Source organism: Callithrix jacchus, chromosome 11, assembly GCF_049354715.1.
Source record: "Callithrix jacchus isolate 240 chromosome 11, calJac240_pri, whole genome shotgun sequence".
Classification (NCBI taxonomy): domain Eukaryota; kingdom Metazoa; phylum Chordata; class Mammalia; order Primates; family Cebidae; genus Callithrix; species Callithrix jacchus.
The window spans coordinates 49,483,362-49,497,300 of NC_133512.1; the positions used below are offsets into that span (position 1 = coordinate 49,483,362).

Sequence of the window (13,939 nt, forward strand, 5' to 3'; positions counted from 1 at the left end):
CTCACATGCAAGGATACACAAAGGCTCAAAATAAAGGGATGGAGGAAGATTTACCAAGCTAATGGAAAGCAAAAAAAAGCAGGAGTTGCAATTCTCATCTCTGATAAAATAGACTTTAAAGCAACAAAGATCAAAAGAGACAAAGAAGGCCATTACATAATGGTAAAAGGATCGATACAACAAGAAGAGCTAACGATCCTAAACATATATGGACCCAACACAGGAGCACCCAGATACATAAGGCAAGTTCTTAATGACTTACAGAAGGACTTAGACTCCCACACAATAATAGTGGGAGACTTTAACACTCCACTGTCAATACTAGACAGATCAACCAGACAGAAAATCAACAAGGATACCCAGGGCTTGAACTCAGACCTGGAGCAAGCAAACCTGGTGGACATTTACAGAACTCTCCACCCCAAATCCACAGAATACACATTCTTCTCAGCACCACATCACACCTACTCTAAAATTGACCACATAATTGGAAGTAAAGCACTGCTCAACAAATGCAAAACAACTGAAATCATAACAAACAGCCTCTCAGACCATAGTGCAATCAAGTTAGAACTCAGAATTCAGAAACCGACCCAGAACCGCACAGCTTCATGGAAACTGAACAACTGGCTCTTGAATGTTGACTGGGTAAACAACGAAATGAAGGCAGAAATAAAGAAGTTCTTCGAAACCAATGAGAATGAAGACACAACGTGCCAGAACCTCTGGGACACATTTAAAGCAGTCTCTAGAGGAAAGTATATAGCAATAAGTGCCCATATGAGGAGAATGGAGAGATCCAAAATTGACACCCTATCGTCAAAATTGAAAGAGCTAGAGGAGCAAGATCAAAAAAACTCAAAACCCAGCAGAAGACAAGAAATTACTAAGATCAGAGCTGAGCTGAAGGAGATTGAGACACGAAAAACCCTTCAAAAAATCAATAAATCCAAGAGCTGGTTTTTTGAAAAGATCAACAAAATAGACAGACCACTAGCCAGATTGATTAAAAAGAAAAGAGAGAACAACCAAATAGATGCAATAAAAAATGATAAAGGGGAAATCACCACAGATTCCACAGAAATTCAAACCATCATCAGAGAATATTACAAACAACTCTATGCACATAAACTACTAAACCTGGAAGAAATGGATAAATTCCTGGACTCCTGTGTCCTCCCAAGCCTAAACCAGGAGGAAGCTGAAACTATGAATAGACCAATAACAAGGTCTGAAGTTGAGGCAGCAATTAAGAGCCTACCTCACAAAAAAAGCCCAGGTCCAGATGGGTTCACAGCCGAATTCTACCAGACACACAAGGAGGAGCTGGTACCATTCCTTCTAAAACTATTTCAAACAATCCAAAAAGAGGGAATACTTCCCAAATCATTTTATGAGACCAACATCATCCTGATACCAAAACCCGGCAGAGACCCAACAAGAAAAGAAAACTTCAGGCCAATATCCATGATGAACATAGATGCAAAAATCTTCAATAAAATATTGGCAAGCCGATTGCAACAGCAAATCAAAAAACTTATTCATCATGATCAAGTAGGATTCATCCCAGGGATGCAAGGCTGGTTCAACATACGCAAGTCTATCAACGTAATTCACCACATAAACAGAACCAAAAACAAAAACCACATGATTATCTCAATTGACGCAGAGAAGGCATTTGACAAAATTCAACAGCCCTTTATGCTAAAAACCCTCAATAAACTCGGTATCGATGGAACGTATCTCAAAGTAATAAAAGCTATTTATGACAAACCAACAGCCTATATCATACTGAATGGGCAAAAACTGGAAGCATTCCCTTTGAAATCTGGTACTAGACAAGGATGCCCTCTCTCACCACTCCTATTCAATATAGTACTGGAAGTTCTAGCCAGAGCAATCAGGCAAGAAAAAGAAATAAAGGGTATTCAAATAGGAAAGGTGGAAGCCAAATTGTCTCTATTTGCAGACGACATGATAGTATACCTAGAAGACCCCATCGCCTCAGCCCAAAAACTCCTGAAACTGATAAACAACTTCAGCAAAGTCTCAGGATATAAAATCAATGTGCAAAAATCACAAGCATTCCTATACACCAATAACAGACTTAAAGAAAGCCAAATCAAGAGCGAACTGCCATTCGCAATTGCTACAAAAAGAATAAAATACCTTGGAATACAACTCACAAGGAACGTAAGGGACCTCTTCAAGGAGAACTACAAACCACTGCTCAACGAAATCAGAGAGGACACAAACAGATGGAGAAACATTCCATGTTCATGGTTAGGAAGAATTAATATTGTGAAAATGGCTATACTGCCCAAAGTAATTTACAGAATCAACGCTATCCCCATCAAGCTACCATTGACTTTCTTCACAGAACTGGAAAAAACCACCATGAACTTCATATGGAACCAAAAGAGAGCCCGCATAGCCAAGTCAATTCTAAGCAAAAAGAACACAGCGGGGGGCATCACACTACCGGATTTCAAACTATACTACAAGGCTACAGTAATCAAAACAGCATGGTACTGGTACCAAAACAGAGATATAGACCAATGGAACAAAACAGAGGCACCGGAGGCAACACAACATACATACAACTATACAATCTTTGATAAACCTGACAAAAACAAGCAGTGGGGCAAGGATTCCATGTTTAACAAATGGTGTTGGGAAAACTGGCTAGCCATGTGCAGAAAGCAGAAACTGGACCCCTTCCTGACACCTTACACTAAAATTAACTCCAGATGGATTAAAGACTTAAACATAAGACCTGGCACCATAAAAACCCTAGAAGGAAATCTAGGCAAAACTATCCAGGACATAGGAGTAGGCAAGGACTTCATGAACAAAACACCAAGAGCATTGGCAACAAAAGCCAAAATAGACAAATGGGACCTAATGAAACTCCACAGCTTCTGCACGGCAAAAGAAACAGTCACTAGAGTGGATCGGCAACCAACAGAATGGGAAAAAATTTTCGCAGTCTACCCATCTGACAAAGGTCTGATATCCAGAATTTACAAACAACTCAAGCAGATTTACAGGAAAAAAACAAACAAGCCCATTCAAAAGTGGGCAAAGGATATGAACAGATACTTTACGAAAGAAGACATATATGAGGCCAACAATCATATGAAAAAATGCTCATCGTCACTGGTCATCAGAGAGATGCAAATCAAAACCACATTGAGATACCATCTCACGCCAGTTAGAATGGCGATCATTAAAAAATCTGGAGACAACAGATGCTGGAGAGGATGTGGAGAAAAGGGAACACTTTTACACGGTTGGTGGGAGTGTAAATTGGTTCAACCATTGTGGAAGACAGTGTGGCGATTCCTCAAGGCCTTAGAAATAGAAATTCCATTTGACCCAGCAATCCCATTACTGGGTATATATCCAAAAGACTATAAATCATTCTACTATAAGGACACATGTACACGAATGTTCATTGCAGCACTGTTTACAATAGCAAAGACCTGGAATCAACCCAAATGCCCATTGATAATAGACTGGATTGGAAAAATGTGGCACATATACACCATGGAATATTATGCAGCAATCAGAAATGATGAGTTCGTGTCGTTTGTAGGGACATGGATGAATCTGGAGAACATCATCCTCAGCAAACTGACACAAGAACAGAAAATGAAACACCGCATATTCTCACTCATAGGTGGGTGATGAAAAATGAGAACACATGGACACAGAAAGGGGAGTACTAAACACTGGGGTCTATTGGGGGGAAAAGGGGAGGGCCAGTGGGAGGGGGAGGTGGGGAGGGATAGCCTGGGGAGAGATGCCAAATGTGGGTGAAGGGGAGAAGAAAAGCAAAGCACACTGCCATGTGTGTACCTACGCAACTGTCTTGCATGCTCTGCTCATGTACCCCAAAACCTATAATCCAATAAAAAATTAAAAAAAAAAAAGAATATAAAAAAAAAAAAAAAAAAAAAAATGAAAGTCCTTTATTTGGGTTTTTGATAACTACACTTACCCTTCTACATCCCACTCTCATATCTATAATTCCTGGTTGTGATATTTAGTTTCACAATTGCTTTTTATTTATTACCAGAACTACTGTTTTTGTTAGTGATATACTTCATTTTTAAATAAATTTAATGTAAATTAGCATAAAATATGTTCAGATTTAGAAAACATGTAAATACAGGGTTATGGGGACTTTAGAGAAGTATGAAAAATCAACATAATTTAGGAAATATTGCAATCGGTGATAATATGGAGATAGTGAATAAAACAGGCTGAGGAAATTACTTAAATTAGAACATATGTTGTACATTCAGGGGTTAGAACAATGGTTCAATGGTTCTCAAACTTTAGTGTGCTTAAGCATTCACCGAAACCCCTGGAATTGTTAAACACTGATGACTAGGCACCATTCCTAGAGTTTCTGACACAGTAGGTCTGAAGTTAGGTCTCAGAATTTTCATTTCCAAAAAGTTTCCAGATGGTGTTGAGCTGCTAGTCAAATTTTGGGAACTAATGGAGTAGGCCTCTGTTGGGTAGGGCTCTTGTTGAATGCTGGGGCTGGAAAGTAGAAGCTTAAAGGAAGATGACTGAGAAATCCTTATGTTAATAGGCAGTTTGAAGCAATTGCAGGTTTCAGAGGCAAAGATACGTGACTAAGGCAGACTTTAGAAAGAATAATGTAGTGATCATTGAGCTAAACAATTTTAGAGCAAAATATATGCAATAGATTCAGACGCAGAGCAAGATGGCAGAATAGAGGGCTTTACCAATCATCCCTTTATTCATGAGGATACCAATTCAACTACCTATGCAGAAAAAATTAAACCAAAAATTAAACTAGGTGATTTAATTAGTACCTGATTTTTAACTTCGTTATTGCTAAAAGAGACACTAAAGAGATAGGAAAAACCGTCCTGAATCACTGTCGTCAACTCTCTTTTAATCACTGGTAGCAGCTTCTTGGCACCGAGATTATCTCTGGGCACTGGGAGAGGGAGAGCACAGCAATTGTGAGGCATTAAACTCAGTGCTGTTCTGTTGGAGCAGATAGGAAAACCACACCAAACTCAGGTGACAGCTGCCCATGAAGGGAGCATTTAAACCAGTTGTAGCCAGAGGGGAATTGCAGACACCAGCAGCAGTTTGAACTTGAGTTGCTGCAAACCTTCCATGGAGACCTACAGTGCTGTGACTCCAAGTAAACATGAAAGTATTCAGGTGAAAAGCAAGTAGAACTCCAGAAACTTAATTAAGGGAGAGACACTAGAATGCCTAAGTAGAAGGTGTCTGTGTGGGCTGCAGATTTACACTAAACAACTTCTTTTTTTCTCCTTCAGAGCCTCTCTTTACTTTCCTAAGTTCTGTTTCACTATTTCCTAAAGAATCTTTTTAGAAGAAAACACATCTAAACACATCTTAACCTTCTTAAGTTAGAATCTTAGCCTGTTTCTTACAACTTGTTTATAATGATTGCTGAAGCTCCTAGGTAGTATGAGAACCATGGTTTATAGCTGTGGCTTGAATTATAAATAAATCAGAATAAATTAACCTTTGAGGGTCTTATTTTAAGCTTTCAAATCCTAAACTCTATACTAATCACTTTCTTTTCTTTATTCTCTCTCCTTGTCATTATAAGCTCTGTTCTTTGTTTCTTTTGTTTTTGTTGGCTTGCTTTCTTTGTAACAGATTTAATGTACAACCAAATAAAATTATGCATAATTGAAATAGGCTATCTAAATAGTAAAGTAACATGGGATATTGCACTTCTACTCATGTATTTTGGTAGTAATTATTTTACTTCAGTCTTCATAATAAGCAACAAAAATTCTGAATTGTGCTATTTTCTATATATATGCTATTACTTTTTAATAAATAAAAGCAATCCAAATAAATTTCTTATTCTCAAGAGTGAATCAGTAAATATCCTGATAATTTTAAGTATCAATATAATTCTTTAGCTTTTGAAGTTTCTGTTTTCTTGTTTAATTGATACATAGTTGTACATATTTTGGAGGGCATTTGTGATGTATGTATATATATAAATACATATATATACATTTATAAATATATACATATAAAATATATATTATACATTATATATTATACATATATAATACATATTATACATATATATCATACATATATAATATACATTATATATTAATATAAAATATTTCTTAATATAATAAATATAAAAATAATAATATAATATAAAATATTTATATTAATAAATATTAATATCTAATGTCAAATATATATTTATATAATATATATTATATATTATAAACATTATAAATTATATATAATTTATAAATAATATTTTATATATATAAATATAAAATTTTATATTTTTATATATTATATATTTTATATATTTATATACATTATATATTTTAAAATATTATAAAATATATATTATATATATTTTACATATATTTTATAATATTTATATATTATATATACACATATATAATATATATACACATATACATATATACATACATATACATATATATTTATATATAAAATATATTATATATAATATGTAAATAATATATGAATATATATAATTTATATAAAATATATTATATATAATATATAAATAATATATGAATATATATAATTTATATAAAATATATAAATACATATAATATATATAAATATATATACATATAAAATATACATGTATATACATGTATATAAAATAAATATATATAAAAATATATTTAGTATTATATTATTTAATATTATATATAATATATTTAATATATATAATTATATATACACACACATATATATAAATATATATATACACACACATAAATATATATATATAAACACACACAGATATATATGTAGCACTTAAATCAGGGTAATTTGGGACTTCCATTACCTCTTTTATCTTTCCTTTGTGTTGAAAACATTCTCATTTTATTTTAGCTATTTTAAATTACATAATTAATTATAGTCAACCTACTGAAGCTACTGTACTACTGAAGAGTAGAACTTACTCTTTGTATCTAACTGTAGTTTTGTACCCATTAACCAATTTCTCTATATTCCTTCTCCCCACTACACTTCTCAGACTCTGGCAGCCACCATTCTACTCTCTACTTTTATGAGATACACACATTTTTAGCCCCAACATATGAGTGAACATAAGCAATATTTGTCTTTTTGTGCCTGGCTTATTTCTCTTAACAAAATAAATTCCTTTTCTATCCACGTTGTTACAAATGATAGTATGTTAGTTCTTATGTCATCTGCTTTTTCTTTTTCTACTAAGGTTGTCAAGTAGACAAGTTGTTTCATCCAAGACAATTGTAGTTGTAAGGAAAAACTAACTTCAGAGAATGAAAGTTAGAGGTGACACACTTTTGGATTACGTGATAGAAAGATTTCTAAGGGATTCCAAAATACTATGTTTTAAAGAAGTGATAATATATATTGCTTTTCTTTTAAATTCAAAGTGAAGCACAAGCATTTGATCTTCTGACTAAACACTTATACATTTTATTGTGTCCAAGATTTCTGAGAGATACTAAATACTGACTGGAATTCTTTTTTGTGTATCTGAGTCAGTCACTGACTTTACATTCTTATGGAGAACAACCTCAGTTTCCCCCTCTGAGCAAAAGTCATAAAATAAATTAAAATTTATTAAAACACTTATGTCAGAGACAATAGGAAATAAATATAAATTAGATATCACTCAACAAGAGCTATACCACAACTGCAGAAAACCGGAGGTACCTCATTATAGAAACTGCACTGTCTGCCCAACATTGTAAGGGCTTTTTCTAAGCTTTCTGTTAATTGGAAGATATTTCAGAAAAGCTGTATGTTATTTACTCATATACGTTTCAGAAACATCCCTTAGAAGAAGAAGAAAACTCAATTGTTCATTGCTATCTCAATGAAAGAAAAGGCTTTTTGTTTTATTTATTTATTTATTTATTTATTTATTTATTAATTCAGTCTCTGTAGAGACTGTCAAAACTTGCCAATGCTGACTATATTTCAAGTCGTCATAGCGGAGTATTGGGAAACGTTTTCAATTAGCAATAATCGCGCCTCTGATAAACCTCATTGGCTACGATACTGCCACCGTGCAAAGCTTTCTCTTTTTTTTTGATACAGAGTCTAACTTTCTCCCAGGCTTGAGTCCAGTGGTGCGATCTAAGTTCACTGTATCACTGCAACATCCACCTCTAGTCTTCACGTGATTCTCTTGTTTCAGCCTCCCAAGTAGCTGAGATTACATGCGTGCACCACCATGCAGGGCTAATTATTGTACTTTTAGTAGAGACGGTGTTTCGCCATTTTGACTAGGCTCGTCTTAAACTCCTGACCTCAGGTGATCCACCTGCCCCTCAAAGTGCTGGGATTACAGATGTCAGCCATTGTGCCCGGCTTAGAAAAGACTATCTTAAAGGCTAGCACCATCATGCATGGATTAATGGAAGTCAAAGAAACAGTATCATATTGGAAGTTGGCAAATTTCACAAGTCTGATGGCAAATATAGATTGTCTTAATCTAATAATCTCAAATTTTGATTTTAGGCTTGCAATAAAAGTGAGCTTTGGTAAAACCATGGGAAAGAAGGGGTGAGCAAACTAAATTCCAATGTTAACTTTGTGTTCAAGTTTCATAATAGAAACTAGTACTGCTTAATTATATTAGAGACTGAAAGAACAAGACGGAGTAGTTTTAGTGCCTGCTGTACATATAAGATATCAAAATACGTGTGAACGATTATTTTTAATGATAATCATCACAATTAATTCTGGATTATCAAACAGCAAGTCAAAAAGCTTAAAATCTTTCTGGGCTCCATTGGTAAAATTAGATGACATTTATAAAACTGTGATTCATTTTTATAATACCAGCTTCATCACCTGCATGGATTAAAAGTCCTGCATGGCTTACATACATTATTATTCAGTATATGAGTTTTGTGAAAAAGATCCATTCCACTTGTAAACTTTGTACATTAAAAGCTGCATTTCTCTTCTTTTGTGCCTAAATCATTTGCAGAGCCATGCCTCATTTTTTTCTCCTTACCTCTACTAGAATATGTCAATGGACGAATGAATGTCAGATCACACATTATGGCCAAAAGCTGTCCTGCATGTTCTGATTATGAACAAAACAAAATATTTTCACAGGGGACAAAAGCAAACATTTTTGTTTTTCCTTGTTTTTTGGATAAATTTGGGGTGGGGGGGATTGGGGAGGGATAACATTAAGAGAAATGCCTAATGTAGATGACTGGGATGGATGCAGCAAACCACCATCACATATGTATACCTACGTAATAATCCTACACGAGTTGCACATGTACCCCAGAACTTAAAGTATAAAAAAAATTTTCTTTACTGAGGTAGTTTCTAGGGAGTCTAGTAGTTGTGAAAATGGAACACATAACCTGAGCAGTAAAGCAAAAGGGTAAATAAAGATGGATATAGAGACGGAGGGTGGCCAGGTGCGGTGGCTCATGCCTGTAATCTCAGCACTTTGGGAGGCAGAGACAGGTTGATCACTTGAGGTCAGGAGTTTCAGAGCAGCCTGATTATTATGATGAATCTGTCTCTACTAAAAACACAAAAAATTAGGTGGGCATGGTGGCATGGGCCTGTAATCCCAGATACTTGGGAGGCTGAGACAGGAGAATTGCTTGAACCCGGGAGGTGGAGGTTGTATTGAGCCGAGATCGCACCACTTTACTCCAGCCTGTGCGACACGGCAAGACCTCTTCTGGAAAAACAAAAGAGAGAGAGATGGGGGTGGGGGAGGCAAGCTCCATATTCAGTAGTTCCCAGTCTTTTTATCAAAGTATTGCCTGTCACAGTTGTCAAAAATTACAGTGAGTTTAGATTAAAAGTATAAAGTGGTCAGCTCTTATTGTTAATTCCTTCATTTCCATTTCCATTAAATGCATCTTTTCTGTCTTTAAACCTATGTTTGACTATCTGACTGGATCATTTTATTGGCATCGCTGTACCACTTTTATGCCTTTATGCTCTTATATGTGCTAAATTTCTGATTTTAAGGTTCCCTGTTGTATTTATTGTTGAAAAAGCCTTTATTTCTAAAAGTCACTCTGTAATAATAATGAAATAGTAAATACATATTGAGCATTATTGTATATCAGGCATTGAGCTAAAAGAACCTTATAGGTTATCGCATTTCAGGCAATTTACAGCCCTCTGTCGTATGTATCACTTTTCTCACTATTTTTCAACTGAGTTGAAGAGCCTTCAATTTAATGAAATTCAGGAACCTAAAAAGTGACAGAACTAGCATCCAAAATTCTTACTACTACTACCTTATGCAGATAAATCTTCAATCCTAACTGTAGATTCTGTTTTCCATTCTTGCAACATCTGTCTGGATATGCTCTTGTCACTTCTCCACATGGCTTTCTAGCAGGAGCTTGTTTGTAGGTGCTGCCCAAGCACTTAGGAGAAGTGGCTAAGACACTGAAGTGACCCCACTGCTACTCCTTTGAAACAGTGGAGTGACAATTCAAGTCTGCTATAAAAGAGAAAGACTTGGGTCCTTTTGTGCCATCTTTTCCTTATATCATCCTTGGAAGACTTTCATCTTCTTGTAAAGACTGGTTTGCACATCCCTTGCGAAAATACCTTGGCTTCCTACTTGTAAAATTTGTAAGTTAAAAACTATTTTAAGAAGGAAGTCCTGTCACTTGCAACAACATGGATGGACTTGGAGAGCATTAGGCTAAGTTAAATAGGCATGACTTAGAAAGAAATGACTACATGATCTTACTCATAAAGTTGAACTCCTAGAAGCATAGAGTAGAATGGTGGTTTGCAGGGCCTAGGTGTAGTAGGGGAATGGGGAGATGGTGGTCAAAGGGCACAGTTTCAATTACATAGGATGAAAAAATTCTGGAGATCTACCATATAGTGTCATGACTGTAGTTAATAGTAATCTATTACGTACTATTAACTGTAGTTAATAGTAATCTATTACATACTTGAAAATTACTAAGAATAGATTTTAAATATTCTTACCACAAAAATGTTAAGTAGTGAGGTGATGGATATCTTAATTAGCTTAATTTAATTATTGCACAATGTGTATATCATTTTGTGTTGTACATCATAAATATATAAAACTTTTGTCAATTATTTGTCAATAAAGCTAAAAAAAAAATGAAACTGTCTGTTATTTGAAGTGGCCTGACACTACAGAAGACTGGGAGAGTTTTTGCAGGTCCAATGGGTTGCTGATAAGGACAGAGACAATCTCTTCCGTAGTGTAACCCTTTCAGTAGGATACACTTAACCCTGTTTTTAACTAACATTATAATCCAAACTAAGATACATACCTGAAAACTTGTGCTCACAGATGTGTCTGATGGATGCAGATGGAATGGATGTTTTCTTTGGTCTATTTGTGCTCCTGTCTTGTAATTCCATGTGAGTTATGAATTCAAAGAAAGACACATGAGAAAAACTACTTAAGAAGCTGAATGTAAAATTATAGTATAAGTATCTGATTTATCTTCCTTACATTCTAAGAAACTTGGATTTTGTCCCTCTGGGGCAACACAAGGGAATGTTTGGATGACAAGAATTCTGTCTCACTCATGTTTGCCCTTTCTCCAAGCTGATTATTCCAGGGACAGGGAATACAGGAGCTGAAAAGAGTCACTGCTGTCTAGAGAAGAAGCATGCTAGTCCTCTGATGACACAAATGGAGAGCTGTTTTCTCATGTGCTTACTGAATAAGTCTGGCTCATCTACAGTCACCATGTGAGGAGACCCAAAGCATGCCCATAAAGATAAAGAAAGAGATGATCAAAGATCCTCAGTTGTTGAATTATCCTTGCCCCATCACCAGAAGTGCAAGTCAAGAAGCCTTTGAAAAAAAACATCAATCTAGCTACCATCTGACTAAAACTAAATGAGATCCCAAGAAAGAATTGCTTAGCTAAGACCAGTATCTTCAGATTTGTGAGCAAAAGTCATGATGATGTTATTTTAAGCCACTCTTTTGAGGGCAGGTGTGTGATTGTTATTTAACAATAGAACCAGAATGATAATTCAATAGAAAACAATGATTAGGCTGGGTGCAGTGGCTCACGCCTGTAATCCCAGCACTTGGGGAGGCCGAGGCAGGCGGATCATGAGATCAGATCAAGACCATCCTGGCCAACATGGTGAAACCCCATCTCTACTAAAAATACAAAAAATTAGCCTGGCATGGTGGGACATACCTGTGGTCCCAGGTACCCAGGAGACTGAGGTAGGAGAATCACTTGAACCAAGGAGGCACAGGTTGCAGTGAGCCAAGATTGTGCCACTGCACTCCAGCCTAGTGACAGAGCAAGACTGTCTCAAAAAGAAAACAAAGTCTAAACTAAGATAGTGATAGCTGGACTAAAACAAAGTGCACTACTTCAAATTATTAAGAAGGAAAACCCATACATGGACAATTGTAAGCGCAAGAAATATTTCTGGCTTTGGAGTCAACCAGTCTCATCCTCATACTATTTGGCACTTGTTTTGCATATAGTTGCTTAAGTTCTAATTAAACAACTAACTGCCTTGTTTGAATTCTAAATTTATCAAACAAAATTAGCAAATGGTTGCAAGTAGCTGAAACACTGATACTTCTTATTGGAGATGTATACATTGAAATACTGGTTTTATACATCAGTTTAAATACGGTAACATAAACTCTACATGAAAACTCAAACCTACTTATGCGGTCAGTTCTAGCTGTTTTCAAAGTTTAATGCTTCATCAAGTGATAAGATATAAAAAGTATTTTAAGGGAAATTGGGGAAATATACATTCTATGTTCCATGAGGTTGAAAAATACGAGTAACTTTTTAGGCATAAAGCAGTACTGTGAGTATGTAGAAGCATGTTCTTATTCTTAGTAGAAATACACTGAGTATTTTGGTCTCAGGTGTCATGATGTGTGAATTTATTCTCAAATGGGAAAAAAATCAAGGCTTTTAGTACATAGGTATTCATGTTATTCTTTAAAATTTTTGTACATGTTTGAAAATGTAACATAAAAGGCTAGAGGAAAGTCTTATCCTGGAAAACATACAAACATAGAAGATTACATTAAAAAAATTGAAATGGGTATTTGAGCAAGTATGACATTTTGATACATTATTTCATCTTTAGTTAAAAATGATGTGTTGAGATTAAAAAAACGTATAGAACAAGGCACAGAAAATTGAATTAAACATATAATGTAAAATTATGTTTCAGTTCCTATTGCTTTTATAAAATACATATTATTATCAAGTACACATTCTAAGAAAAGTAAAAGCTTGCCACAAAAGCAAGGTGTTGAAATCAATAATAATATTTCTCTTGAGCAAATAGTATATACCAATCATTAAAATAGGTATTTTGTATTTTGTATATAATATCTCTAAAACTCATTGATATTTTTATGAGAAAAAGTAGCATCCCCATAACTATATGAAGTAAATCTTATTTCCTTGACAGGAATTTTTCTAGCTCTGCAAAATTCTCATTTCTTTTAGTGATTACAGTAAATAATTGAATTGTGAAATATGAGGATTTATTAGAATAATTGTAAATGCACACTGAGCTGAGCTGGTTTTCTAGGGGAACGTATGTTTAGAGGGACGATGCCTGATTTTATTTTCCTAAAAAGGAAAATATGATTTTTGATTATGCAACTTAATAATCAAAAACAAATATTTCTGGAAAATTATGGTATGGGGAGAACATTCAAAACTATATAAAGTAAATGGGGTAAGAAAGATGAAGTAATTCTGGACAAAGAAGAAACATATAATTAGTATTGTCCAAATCTTTGTGTCCCCCTAAAATTTATGTATTAAAGTTCTAGCCCCTAAGGTGATGTATTGGGAGATAGAATCTTTGGGCGATGATTAGGTCATAAAAGTGGAACTTTCAC

At 34.9% G+C, this 13,939-nt stretch overlaps 1 non-coding gene across 1 annotated transcript; it reads right to left on the reverse strand.

The window, feature by feature from the left end:
• Positions 1–7,974: 7,974 nt before the first annotated feature.
• On the reverse strand, positions 7,975–8,115 carry LOC118143879 (U4 spliceosomal RNA). The gene has a single exon (XR_004728369.2). It is a non-coding gene; the product is annotated as a U4 spliceosomal RNA (small nuclear RNA).
• Between the last annotated feature and the right edge of the window lie 5,824 nt (positions 8,116–13,939).